The sequence below is a fragment of the Bos indicus x Bos taurus genome, chromosome 24, assembly GCF_003369695.1.
Source record: "Bos indicus x Bos taurus breed Angus x Brahman F1 hybrid chromosome 24, Bos_hybrid_MaternalHap_v2.0, whole genome shotgun sequence".
Taxonomy (NCBI): domain Eukaryota; kingdom Metazoa; phylum Chordata; class Mammalia; order Artiodactyla; family Bovidae; genus Bos; species Bos indicus x Bos taurus.
This window is the reverse complement of record NC_040099.1, coordinates 40,024,066-40,037,887: the sequence shown is the minus strand read 5'-3', so window position 1 is coordinate 40,037,887 and position 13,822 is coordinate 40,024,066. Positions and strand designations below refer to the sequence as shown.

Below are 13,822 nucleotides of genomic sequence, written 5' to 3'. Positions count from 1 at the left end.
AAAAGTATTAAATATCGGTCAACGGAAATCAGTGTTCCATGTTATGAACCACACACAAGTTTGAAACTAATGGAGAGAAGGAGTTAGTGTGACGGAGAGAGGTTTGAGGGAGTAACCTCTAGTCAGGTGGTCCCATCCTTTCATCCTCTCTAATTCACAACGACTTTGTGGCCATGTGGGAATTATCACAAAAATACTTTCTATGACTTTTACACACTCATAAAGAAGTTGCTTATATTAATCAAAACACATATAGTAAAAGTTAGCTTCTATAAATGTCAGAAGAGTGGGGAAAAAAAAAAAAAAAAAGCCGGCTGTGCTTGGAATCTTAGATTTCTCAATCACCTTTAGGAGAAATTTCCAGAATTTGATCACTGATCCTGAGACTGTACCTGACTAGAAGCAGTTCTAGGTTTACACTGAGTTAGCCAACTTATTTTCAAAACTCAGAGCATTCCAGAAAAATGTAAGATATCCACTTTTTTTATTCTGTGCTGTGTAATAAAAATAATTTAAGGTAGTTTTGTTTGATAACTAGGTCATAAGAGTTCTTCACTGAGTTCTTTATAAGCTTGACAAGACAGACACATTCTAGTGATTGAAATGCATATGAAATCAACACAGGTTATCAAGACAGCTATTGCTTCCTATATTATTTTTAGGCTGTTAAGTCTTTCCCTTTTGCATCAAGACCAATACTGAAAACCATTAGCAAATTCATAGAATTATAAGCCATCTACTTCTTGAAACCGTAATCGATTACCACTGCTCACAAAGCCTACTTCCCTCTATACATTGTTCAGAAAAAATATATAGATGCCCGAAACTTTCTCTACTTACAGATTTTTGGCGGGGAGAAGGAAATGGCAACCCACTCCAGTATTCTTACCTGGAAAATCCCATGGACAGAGGAGCCTGACGGGCTACCAAAACTAAGAGATTTTTTTAAGTTTATTCTTTAAAAATGAGTATGACTGACATAAAAAATTTACAGTCTTAACAGAAGACACAGACTAAGTTTTTAAAATTTATAAGATGGTGTATTATAAGGATAAAAGTGTAAGTAATACACAATTTATAAAGCAGAAACTGAAGGTCTTTCCCATCTGTATCCCATCATATTGTTCTACGAGATGCTTTGTTTTCGTGCCACTCAAAATCATGTCATAGATATCTTTTCCATGCCAACACAGACATACCATCTCAATGGCTGCATGGAACAGAATAATTTATCTTAGAAATTAAGCAAACATGCAGATATACCTCAGCACTGCAAATATGTGAAGAAGTGAGAAATCTGGGAACTATTAAGTGAATCTTAGAAGATAAGGAACATATGTATTTAGGATTAACAAGGACTGTTTTCATTTACTACAGTTTCTTACTCATGCAAAGGGAATACTGGTGGAATCTCAGAGAAGAGATCATCATAAACTGCTGAGAGCAGGGCGATTAGATGTGCAATGCAGGTCATGAACATCTGCGTAACACACTGGTCTCATCTGAGACAACCCACCCCAAAAATCCTTTAATTGCAACGGTCAACTGTTTTTTTTGGCAAAGAAGTCAGACAGCATTTTTGGGATAAGCACATTTGGAAGGGTTCTCGCTTGTTTGGTGAGGGATCCGAATACTTCCCCTTCACCCCAGGGTAGAGTAGGGACCGTGACCTTCCAGTCCTGAAGTATTACATAACTGCAACGTTCCGGCTCATCCAACACTTTGAGGAGACTTACAGCTTCATACCTCACCATATTAGGATAAACAGAGCTTCAGCTTCATCAGCTGTTGGTAATTTTTTACTCCCAAAACAATACCAGGAAAACATTATATGGAAAACAGAATGAGACCGTTACACAGCACTATATAGCAACTTATGTTGGGAAAACACCATGAGGTTTAAAATTAGATTTTCAGTGGATGGTTAATTACCATAAAGTCAAAGTGCCATTAATAAAAAAAAAATTATTCCATTTCTCCTCCATTATCTTTTAAGAAATACCTTAAACGTAACTAACATGTGAGTGTAATTCTCCTTTCATTCCTTATCATACCACTATTGTCATATATGTTACTTCTTCACGTTTATATCCCACAATAGTTATTATAAAATCCTTATAGTATTTGTCAATCATTTATGAAAATGGTAAGTGAAAATAACTTTTTGTCATCTTTTAAAAACACTGACTTAAAAAATGCTGAACTTTATCAAGCTCACATAAATCAAAAAAAGTCAACAATTTTTAAAAAGTTAAACAAGTAGACTTTTACGTTTATCCTTTCTGATGTGCTTCATCCTCCCTACAAGGCAATGTGGCTATAACAGATCACTCTAATCGGTTTTGCCAACCTCCTCTGGTATTTCTTCAGCATTTCTTGTACTGTGGATATGCTGGCAACAAATTCCCTCATGTTTCCTTCTGATTGTGTCTTTCATTCACTTTCATCTTGGATTCATATGTTTACTGGGCACAGGACTCTAGGCTGGCAGTTTTTATTGTCTTTATAATCCTTTTAAAGCTGTCATTTCATTGTTATCTGTATTCTTGATTCTGATGAAAAATCATTTATAATCCTTGTTGATATTCTTCTACGTATAATGTTTTTCCTCTCTAACTGCTTTTAATACATTTTTTTTCCTTTAGCTTTTGTTTTTAGAAGCTTAATTATGAAATGCCTAGATTGTGATTTTATTTCTATTTATTCTGTATTGTGGCTCAGTTGGTAAAGAATCCACCTGCAATGCGGGAGACCTGGGTTCAGTCCCTGGTTTGGGAGGATCCCCTGGGGAATGGGAAAGGCTACCCACTCCAGTATTCTGGCCTGGAGAATTCCATGGACTATATATATAGTCCACGGGGTCGCAAAGAGTTGGACATGACTGAGCAACTTTCACTATTTTGCTTGAGGTTTGCTGAGCTTCTTGAATCTATGGGTAGATGTATTTCATCAGTTTTGGGGTAGTCTTATCCATTTTTTCTTCAAATATGTTTTCTGTCCAAATTTCTCTCTCTTCTTCTGGAACTCCAACAACAACCATTTGACGTTGTCCCAAGTGTCCTTCACAATATGCTTCGCTTCTCCCCAGCCCTCACCCTTTGTGCTTCAGTTTAGAGAATCTCTACTACCCTGTCTTCAGTTCCGTTCTCTTCTACGTGTTGTGTCCTTATATGTCCACCCTGTGAATGCTTCAATTCCAATACTGCGTTTTTTCATATCAAGAATGTCCAATTGGTTCTTTCTAAAGGTTCTATTTCTCTGTTGACGTTATTCACCCTTCCCCCCTTTTGTCTCTCTTCTTTAACAGATTTATTGTTGTCATTTAAAAGTTTTCGTCTCTTAGCGCCAACACCGCTGCTGTCAGTGCATCTGCTAATATTGATCAAAAAACAGTCAATTGCTTATGGGTTATATCCTCCTGTTCGTTTACAAATCTCACAATTATTTTGTCGTATGGCAGACATTATGTTTTAAAGAACTCAAGGACACAGGAATAAATAGTAAGTTCCCCAAGAAGAGCAAGCCTTCTGTCTGGTGGCTGAAATGAGGTACAGATCACTCCAATCCATTAAGGAGCTGAAGTGGGTCTGAGCTGAGTTGCAATTTTAACCAGTTTTAGGTTACCGCTGGTTCCAAATGCTTTGATGAGGAGATTCGCCCTGTGTGTATTACAGGTCCCTCTCTCAAGAGGGCTTTAGGATAAACACCACAGGATTACAGGAATTGCTGTCTACTTTAGAGCCTTTATGAGCAAAATCCCAAGGGAGAGAGTTGTCAGACATGGAGAACCAGCTCTGCAATTTAAGCCTTGACAGATTCCGGCCTCCGTGCTGTCTCCTCTCCCCGTAAAGCCCCTCTGTTGGGCAGGTGTCATCGTCTGCCCAGCAGCGCAGAGACTCCGGGCGAGACACACACAAAGGAAGGAAATGACTTCTGGGCTTTGCTCACTATGAAGATCTCCTCCCTCCTGGAACTGAGCTCCCTTAGACTTCTTTGTGTCCAGAGCTCTCCACTGTAGCTCTTAAAACATATGATTTTACATGCATCCTCTCTTCTGTCCTTGCAACAGTGAGAAAGATAATCAGCCATAACCTAGTGTTCATTCTAACTGGAAGCGGCACTCCCACAGAACACTGTAAAACACATCAGGGATTTTTTAAATGTTGCATTTGCTAACGAACCGCTTGTTCTGTCCAGTCACAAGTTCAGCTGTTTTTAGTGTAGTCCACAGAGCATTTATAAGACATACTTCTTGCTAAGAAATCCTTACTCTGTGGCCTTTACTATTTCTAATTTTATAAAGAATTTCACACAGAACAATTTACTGTCACACACATTCCATCATTTGACCCTTATCTGAACTCCATGAAGTAGTCAAAGCAAGTATTACATGTCTCATCATACAACAGGGACAGGTTATGGAGAGTAAAGTGAAGACACAGTAACTTCCCGCCACGAATACCACAAAATGCAAATTCTTGCCTCTGACTTTGAGGCCGGCATTTCTGTCCCCAGCTGTCTGATCCATCTCACCTTCTATCGCTCTCCCCTGGCATTAGCACCAGGCCTGCTCATCTCTTCTCAGTTCTTCTAAAACAGCCAAGGTCTTCCTGCCCTTAGGGAATTTTCTCTTACTGTTTTTTTCTGCCAGGAACATTCTGTGTCTTTCCACGGCAAGATGCTTCTCGTCACTCAGCTCCTAATGTAAATGTTACCTCCTCAAGACAATTTAGAGAAAAACTCTAAAGCCTAGTGAGTTCAGGTTTGAATGTGGACTCTGCCACTTCCTAGAGCAAGCTCTCAACCTTGAGCAAGCTGCTGAGCCTCTGGGCCTCCATTTACTAATCTGTAAAATGGAATATGAATCACATACATGCTCTGCATTATTATGAGGATTAACTGAGTAAATATATGTAAATGCATGGCACATATTTAGCTAACTTATTAGCATTCCTATGGCTAGGTATACGGTCAGGCTATAAAAGGCACTAAAATGTTACTAGGAATACAATGAAACAAATAAAACTGCACTTAATCAGAACTCATCTCTGATCCAACCCCATTCCCAAGCCTGGTTTCTCCAACTCCTTTAGGTCAGAGTGATCACCTGACACAATTCTGGCCAAGTCACATAAGAAAAGTCTCTTTCCATGGTTTCAGTGTAATCTTTTGTTTTCCTGATTTCACTGCTATCCTTTTCTCTTCCTTCTTTACTGGAATGTAGACAAGATGACTACTGCTTCAGCAGCCATCTTGCAACCATGAGAGAAAGGTTATGAAATTGCACGTATCAGCCTTGATATTACTGAATCTCAGAAATAACCCCAGAGGTTGCCTATTCTCTGGACTTCCAACAATGTGAGAAAAAATAAACTATTTTAAAAAACTACTCTATGTTGTTGTCATTACTATTTGCAGTCCAAATGATTCCTAACTGACATAAGTAGAAGGAATACTTTAATGAGTAATTTGGGGTGGGGTGAGATGAGACACCACCTCCACCCCACTCAGGGGAATATTCAAGTAAGATTAGTCAGTCAGTAATGTGCCTCCTAAAGGAAAGTGGGATTAATACAATGATTTTCCACTTTCAGTTCAGTTCAGTTCAGTCACTCAGTCGTGCCCGACTCTTGGCGACCCCATGAACTGCAGCAAGCCAGGCCTCCCTGTCCATCACTAACTTCCGGAACCTACCCAAACTCATGTCCATTGAGTCGGTGATGCCATCCAGCCATCTCACCCTCTGTCATCCCCTTCTCCTCCTGCCTCAATCTTTCCCAGCGTCAGGGTCTTTTCCAATGAGTCAGCTCTTCGCATCAGGTGGCTAAAGTATTGGAGTTTCAGCATCAACATCAGTCCTTCCAATGAACACCCAGGACTGATCTCCTTTAGGATGGACTGATTGGATCTCCTTGCAGTCCAAAGGACTCTCAAGAGTCTTCTCCAACACCACAGTTCAAAACCATTAATTCTTCATCACTCAGCTTTGTTTATAGTCCAACTCTCACATCCATACATGACTACTGGAAAAACCATAGCTTTGACTAGACAAACCTTTGTTGGCAAAGTAATGTCTCTGCTTTTTTATATGCTGTCTAGGTTGGTCGTAACTTTCATTCCAAGGAGTAAGCATCTTCTAATTCCATGGCTACAATCACCATCTGCAGTGATTTTGGAGCCCAGAAAAATAAAGTCTGACACTGTTTCCACTGTTTCCCCATCTATTTGCCATGAAGTGATGGGACTGGATGCCATGATCTTCGTTTTCTGAATGTTGAGCTTTAAGCCAACTTTTTCACTCTCCTCTTTCATCAAGAGGCTTTTGAGTTCCTCTTCACTTTCTGCCATAAGGATGGTGTCATCTGCATATCTGAGGTTATTGATATTTCTCCTGGAAATCTTGATTCTGGCTTGTGCTTCATCCAGCCCAGCGTTTCTCATGATGTACTCTGCATTTAAGTTAAATAAGCAGGGTGACAATATACAGCCTTGACGTACTCCTTTTCCTATTTGGACCCAGTCTGTTTTCCACTTTAAGGGTAGCCAAATTATAAGCCTGACCTCATGTCTTGGTCTGGTCTTGATCAGTGCAATCAGTCATGTACGACTTTCTGCAACCCTATAGACATAGCCCACCAGCTTCCTCTGTCCATGGGATTCTCCAGGCAAGAATACTGGAGTGGGTAGCCATTCCCTTCTCCAAGGGATCTGCCCAACCCAGGGGTCAAACCCATGTCTCTTGTGTCTCCTGCATTGGCAGGTGGATTCTTTATCACTAGCCACACCTGGAAAGCCCCAGTACACGGTAGAGTTAAACTTCAATCTTGCTGTAGATATCCCTGCCTAGATATACAGGGAATATATCTATGTTGCTCTCAATTCAAACATAATCCAAGATATTTTAGGAAGAATGTATCAAAAGCAAAGATTTCCCCTTCTCTCTCCGAAAGAAGAGGACTGAATTCCCCTTCATCACAGTCACTGAGTGATGCTGGTGGTGGCACAGCCTGGCCATCTTGAGAAATCATCTTGGATGCTGACCACGCCGGGGCCTGTGCAGCAGGGCTCCTGCAAGAGAAACCTCTCACTCTCTGGGACAGACGCTGGGCACAGCCAGGGTCATGCAGCTGTCTGCCCTCTCAGCTTCCTGGGGAGGCCACCCAGGATGATAAAGACAGAGGATAAATACCTTGTTTTCAGGCTCTGGCTTCTCAATATCCTTGGATTCTAACATGCTTATAAACAAGCTCAACTTGGACGCCTTGGAGAAAGCACTTGAAAGGCAATGGTGATAAAAAGAAGCTATGGTTTCAGATTAACAGGAGCGAGAGCACAGAGGAGATGCCCGCTCTTTCCCTGGCCCCCGACTCGGTCTCTCGCTATCATTCTGGCAGCCTCTCCTTCGCCGCCTGCCAGCCCCGTTTTCTGTTCTGTTCCCACCTTCCTCCGCTCTCTGAGAGGAGTGAGGAGAAAGCTGATGAAGCCTTTCCCTCAGAAGGTAAACAGGTCTGCCTGAACCTCCCTGTTGGCAGAACGAGATACAGAAAAATGTGTTTGTAGATTAGGGGAGGCTTAAAACAGCAAACAAATCTCAGTCACTCAGCATGGAATATTTGAAATGGTTTTGCAAGCTAGAATTCTTTTTTAACCAACTGAAGTGCAGAGCAGCAATTAAATTCTTATGCAGCTATATATCACTTTTGAGCACAGGCACTGGGCTAGAAATGGGAAAAGTGACAATGAGGAAATAACTTCCAACGATTACACGCTGCACCCCAGTGTTTATGAAGCAAGGGACTCAAATGGGGCCACAGTGGGGAATGGGGGGCGGGAAAGGAGGAATGAACACATGGAATACAGAGGGTCTGCGGGCAAGGAAACCGTTTCGTATGACACCGTGTTGTTGTAATTGCTGTTCAGTAGATAAATCGTGTCCGACTCTTTGCGACCCCATGGGCTGTAGCCCACCAGGCTCCTCTGTCCACAGAATCCTCCAGGCAAGGATACTGAAGTGGGCTGCCATTTCCTTCTACAGGGGATCTTCCCAACCTAGGGACTGAACCCGTGTCTCCAGCATTGGCAGGTGGATTCTCTACCACTGACCCACCAGGAAAGCCCATACACTCGTCCAAACCCAGAGAATGTAAACTATGGACTTTGGGTGATTGTGATGGGTCAATATTGGTTTGTCAATTGTGACAGATGAGCCACTCTGGTGGCGGTGCTGTTAACGGGGGAGGCTGGGCATGTGAGGGGGGCAAGAAGTATATGGGAAATCTCTGGTACTTCCCCATAATTTTGCTGTAAAACTAAAACCGCTCTAAAAAGATAACATCCTTTTTTAAAGTACTTGGGAATTTCAAAGTAAAGGCAAACTTCAGAAAAAGCAAAAAGAATCAAATTTTCAAAAAGGTCCATGGGTTTAGAAAGAAGGAAAGCTATTTCTATGAAAAGTCACTGGTTGTTCTGAGCAAAGGATAACAATCACAGATGGGAACTGTCATATCTGCTCAAACAATAATCATGTAAACAAGAGACAGGCTGAAATGTGTGCTGTGCAGGCAGAGGAAACCACCGCAGGTGAACGTTCTATTTTCTGTTTTAAAACTAATATGCAGTTTATGAGTTTGAGGTATATATTGAGGTTGAGGTATATACTGATTTTGGTGAAGCTCACTCAATCACACAAGTGACTTCTATCATATTATCTATGAGGATAAGCCACAATTATGAGTGAATAACTAGTTTGGTGATACCTAAGCATCCCTCAGAGGCTCTTTTTTTTTTTATTAAATTAGGAGATGTTCAGGAAAGACTCTGTAAAACAGAATGCAAGCAGAAAGCAGCTCTCCCACGTTCTCTAATAGAAATCTATCCTTTATCCATTCAGCGACATGTGTCATCACAAGTTTCCATTGTGCTTCTCAGATTACTATTCTTCACGTAACCTGGGTAAATAAATTTTAAAGGCTGTATTTTTATATCAAGAGTAAGCTACATACATGCAGACGGTACCACTCTAATGGCAGAAAGTGAAGAGGAACCCTCTTGATGAGGGTGAAAGAGAAGAGTGAAAAAGCTATCTTGAAATGCAACAGGAAAAAAATACTAAGATCATGGCATCTGGTCCCATCACTTCATGGCAAATAGATGGGGAAAAAGCAATGACAGATTTTATTTTCTTGGGCTCCAAAATCACTGCAGACAGTGACTGCAGCCCTGAAATTAAAAAACACTTGCTTCTTGGCAGGAAAGCAATGACAAATCTAGACAGGGTATTAAAAAACAGAGACATCACTTTGCTGACAAAGGTCTGGCTGAGGCTGAAGCTCCAATACTTCGGCCATCTGATACGAAGAGCCAACTCACTGGAAAAGACCCTGAGTGGGGGAAATTATGTCCCTAGTCAAAGTTTTCATTAAAGAACAAGAGGAGAAGAGGGCAACAGAGGATAAGATGGTTGGGTAGCATCACAGACTCAATGGACATGAATTTGAGCAAACTTTGGAGACAGAAGAAGACAGAGGAGCCTGGCATGCTGCAGTCCCTGGGGTCACAAAGAGTTGGACACGACTTAGCAACCGAACAATAACAACAAAGCTATAGAAACCCCATATCTTTTAGTACCAAACTGCAGAACTACAGTGTACACTTTATTACATACTTTTGAGGAGACTGCTGTGGCTGTATTGCTATGTCTGACTTTCAAAGTGATTAAACAGATGAGCCCCCCATTCTGGTGTCCTCTGAGGGTCTGCCTTTGTTTTCCAGCTCCCCGTGTGCCTCTCTGTGCTGTGATGATTTGCTGGAACACAACTGGCGACCTCTGTTTCCCCCACATCTCTGGTCTCTGTTTACTGTCATTATTACCCAGCCATTGACACTCAGCGATGAAAGGAGAAAATGTTATTCTACAGCCTCCTTGTGCTGTTTTTCAATTTCTTTTGTCTGTTGCCTCTCTCCAGCTCCAAAAGTTCAATAATACCAGGACAGAGGCACACACAGGATCTCTGGGATTATCAGGCAGTCTCTTTGGTTGGTGTCCCACCCAGTCATTCTCCACATGGATGGGCCTTAAAGAGCTCTATGGTTCTTCCTGACAAGGCTTTCCCTGAAGTAGAACTGGCCTTTCTCGTGGGGCCTTGGAACCAGCTCAGCTTTAACCTGTTTGGTATAGAATGAAAAGCAGAACATAAATCCAATGTATTACATTCTGATGGGAGTGACTGGCCTCTGGATAAACAATTACTAACATTCTTAGATTTCTCTCCTTTCACAGTATACTTTTCTACACTCAGACTCACATCATGATGGCTTTCATGCCACAAGGTCCATTTGAACAATTACTGTTTGGTGTTCCACTTGTTTTCACTGTCTAACTTTAAGACGACTGTTTCCTAACTTCCCTACAAATAGCTTTGAACTGGAGAGGCATTAGTAGGGTTTCCAATGAAACAGAGGATCCAAGGATTTGAGAGCTGAGAGGAATCTGAGAAATGCCAATAAAACACCACATTTTATAGATAAGAAAAATGAAGCTCAGTGAGCTCAAGTAACTTCTCCAAAATCACACAGCTAATTACTGAGAACTACAAGGACAGGGAAGCATGGTGTGCTTCATGGGGTTGCAAAGAGCCAGACACGACTTCGCAACCGAACAACAAGAACTACACACCTGGCCTCCTGATGCCTCATTCCATGCTCCTTCCCCCATGACCATCAGTCTACTAATTCATTTATACTTTATTCTTTACTCACTCACCAAACAAATTAAAACAAAATAAAGCTGCACACTTTCACACTGGAGATTATCCTCTGTGTCCCCTTAATGTATTCCAGAAACAGCACATGATAAAATAGGTGGGTTATATTTTTATCATAAAAATGTTGGAAATTATGTCCCTAGTCAAAGTTTTCATTAAAGAACAAATAGACCTATATGCAAAAGTGTCCCACAAAATAAAGATTAAAAAAAAAAAAACAAAGGAAGTTTCTCTAAAAGTTCACTATTAATATTGACAAGTATAGCAGACCAAATACACTAAGATGTATATAAAATATCGACAGTTAACACACATTAAATACATCTGCTATATAGCCAATAGAAAAGGGATATATTAGCAGTATTAAACATAAGTCATATTTTAAATTATCTATTGGTTGGTATATTAGAATACATTAGACTTTATTGAAGTGAGTCAATAATTTATTCTATTTTAAAACTATCCAAGGAAGTAGAAGCTAAGACTGCCATTTAACTCAGATTTCCTCACGGCATGTAGAGACAATTTCCGAGTACCCTAGCCAGGTTGAGCTACAATAAATTCTACCGTCACACTTTTATTATGATCACCATTAGCAATCATCACCACCAGTCATCCAGCTGAAGGCATTTTGGATTAGCTCTCTACCTCATCCTGTCCAATTTACTCAAGACACTGTTCATCATCAGATAAATTCCTTGAGCAGATCCAAGAGCCAGCAGTCAGAGCACTTCACACTCTCTAAACGCTGTAAAAACAACTGTCAGGACAAGGGTCCTCAGAGCCCTCTCACAGGATGACAGGCACAGGCCTGTAACCTGAATGCCCATGTTAAACATGAGCTTTGGAAAGACAAGAGCTGTTATGGTCTCACTTCCATACTGGCTGGCCTGTGGTGAGCTTCATGTGGTGGGGCTCTCGTAGCCAATACCTCTGAAGCTGGCGATGAAGGCCCTCAGCCGTTCAGTATGTAATCCCTGACAGCAGACAAGGCAACTACACGTCCGCGATCAATACTTCAGGCCACTGGGGTTGGACAGGGATTTCAATATCCGTCATCTTAACCAGGTGAAGCTTTTCCTTTCCAAGAGGAGTACACCAGCCAGGAAGCTTTCCCTCCTCGAAGGCTTACTTACTATTCACTCACTTTCTAAGAACATTACCTTCTTTCTTTACCACTGACTGGGATTAATTATGATAGTCAATAATCTCCTGAACAGACTCTGTTATGAGCAAATCCACCAAGCTTTCATCCCCTTAAAAAAAATTACAAATGACACAAAGGAATTAGGTCTTACATTTCACTGTATCTACTTTCATTTCTTTTAAAAAGAAGCTGCCACTTAATATTTTGGCTTTTATTTTCTTTGTTGAATGGGCAAGACAGTTTTCATTTCTGCATCCAATTTCCATGCAAAAGCTCTTGTGTGTGTGTGTGTGTATGTGTGTGTGTGTAGTCTCTCAGTTGTGTCCAACTCTTCACAACTCCATGGACTATACTTGTAGCCCACTAGGTTCCTCCGTCCATGAGATTCTCCAGGCAAGAATACTGGAGTGGGTAGTCATTCCCTTCTCCAGAGGATCTTTCTGACTCAGGGATGGAACCCAGTTCTCCTGCATTGCAGGTGGATTCTTTACTGTCTGAGCCACCAGGGAAGCCCTGCAAAACTCTTACAATAAAGCAAAAATTACCCAGCTTTTGCTTAATAGGTTATTTGTATTTCAGAAGAGCTATAAAATTGAAGTCTACCAGGGTACCTGCTGTCCCATAAAGCATCTATGTATGGACATAAAAAAGGCTATCTTCTCAGGGGAAAGTGGTTTGCCTAACGGAGGAAGGCTGAACCTCCGCCTCACTTGATCCCTAGACTTTCTTATTCAATAAACAACTGACACAACTCTATTTACTGTCTGAAGTCTATTTAATCTCTGAAGTCTATTAAATGACTCAAACTTTCCCATTTGTTTCCAGTATACAATTCTTCGAGGAAAATGCCAGTGTCCACTCAAACTTTTAAAATAATAAATTCAACAAAAATATTAGCTTTCTTAAGTGTTTCTAAATGTGGACTTACATTATTTCATTGAGGAAAAATGAATTAATTATGGTATGGTTGTGAGTATTAGTTATAGTTAATAGGACTTGGACATGGATTTGAAGCTTCAATACTTTAAGATGTCAATTCTCCTCAAATTGATCTATAGACTTAGTGCAATCTCAATCAAAATTAAAGTCAGATTTCTCTGTAGAAATTGACAGGCTTTCTAAAGTTCACATGGGAATACAGAAAACCTAAAATAGCCAAAAGAACTATGGGAAAAGGGAAATCAGAACACTTGTTACCTAAATTCAAGATCTGTAGAACTCCAGTGAAACATAGCATTATCATCAAATAGGCACACAGATCAATGAAACAGAACAGAGTCCAAAAATAAACCCACAAACATAATGTCAACCCATTTTCAGCACAGGTGCAGAGGGATTCAACAGGGAGAGAATAATTTTTTCAACAAATAGTGCTGGAACAAACAAGAACCATAATCAAAACAAAATATAAATAAAAACAAAACCAGAAACAACTTTTACGCTATATACAAAAAATTAACTTAAAATGGGTCATAGAGCTAAATGGGAAACCCAAAAGTTTTAGAAACTATTATGCTTCTAGAAGAAAACATAAGAGAAAACCTTTGTGACTTGGGTTAGGTGAAGATTTCAAAGAGGTCACAAAAAGCATGATTCATAAAATAAAACTGGAGTTAAAATGTGCTCTTCAACTATACCACTAAAAAAAGAGAATAAAAAGATATATACGACAAGAAAATATTTGCAAATCACATGTCTGATAAGGTACTTGTATCAAGAATATTTAAAGATTTTCAAAATTCATTAATAATAAAAAACAACTGAATTTTTAAACTAGAGTAAAGATTTGAACACTTTACCAAAAAAGGAAATTTTACACAACATTAAGAGAAAAATGAGATTTTATTTTCTCCCCCAAATATCCTCTCCCATCCAGGTTGCCACATCACAATAGGCAGAGTTCCATATGCTA

The 13,822-nt window shown here is 40.2% G+C and overlaps 1 protein-coding gene across 2 annotated transcripts in view; it reads right to left on the bottom strand.

Moving 5' to 3' along the window:
• Positions 1-13,822, bottom strand: part of ARHGAP28 (Rho GTPase activating protein 28) — a 139,713-nt gene that overhangs the window by 60,700 nt on the left and 65,191 nt on the right. The window lies entirely within an intron of this gene.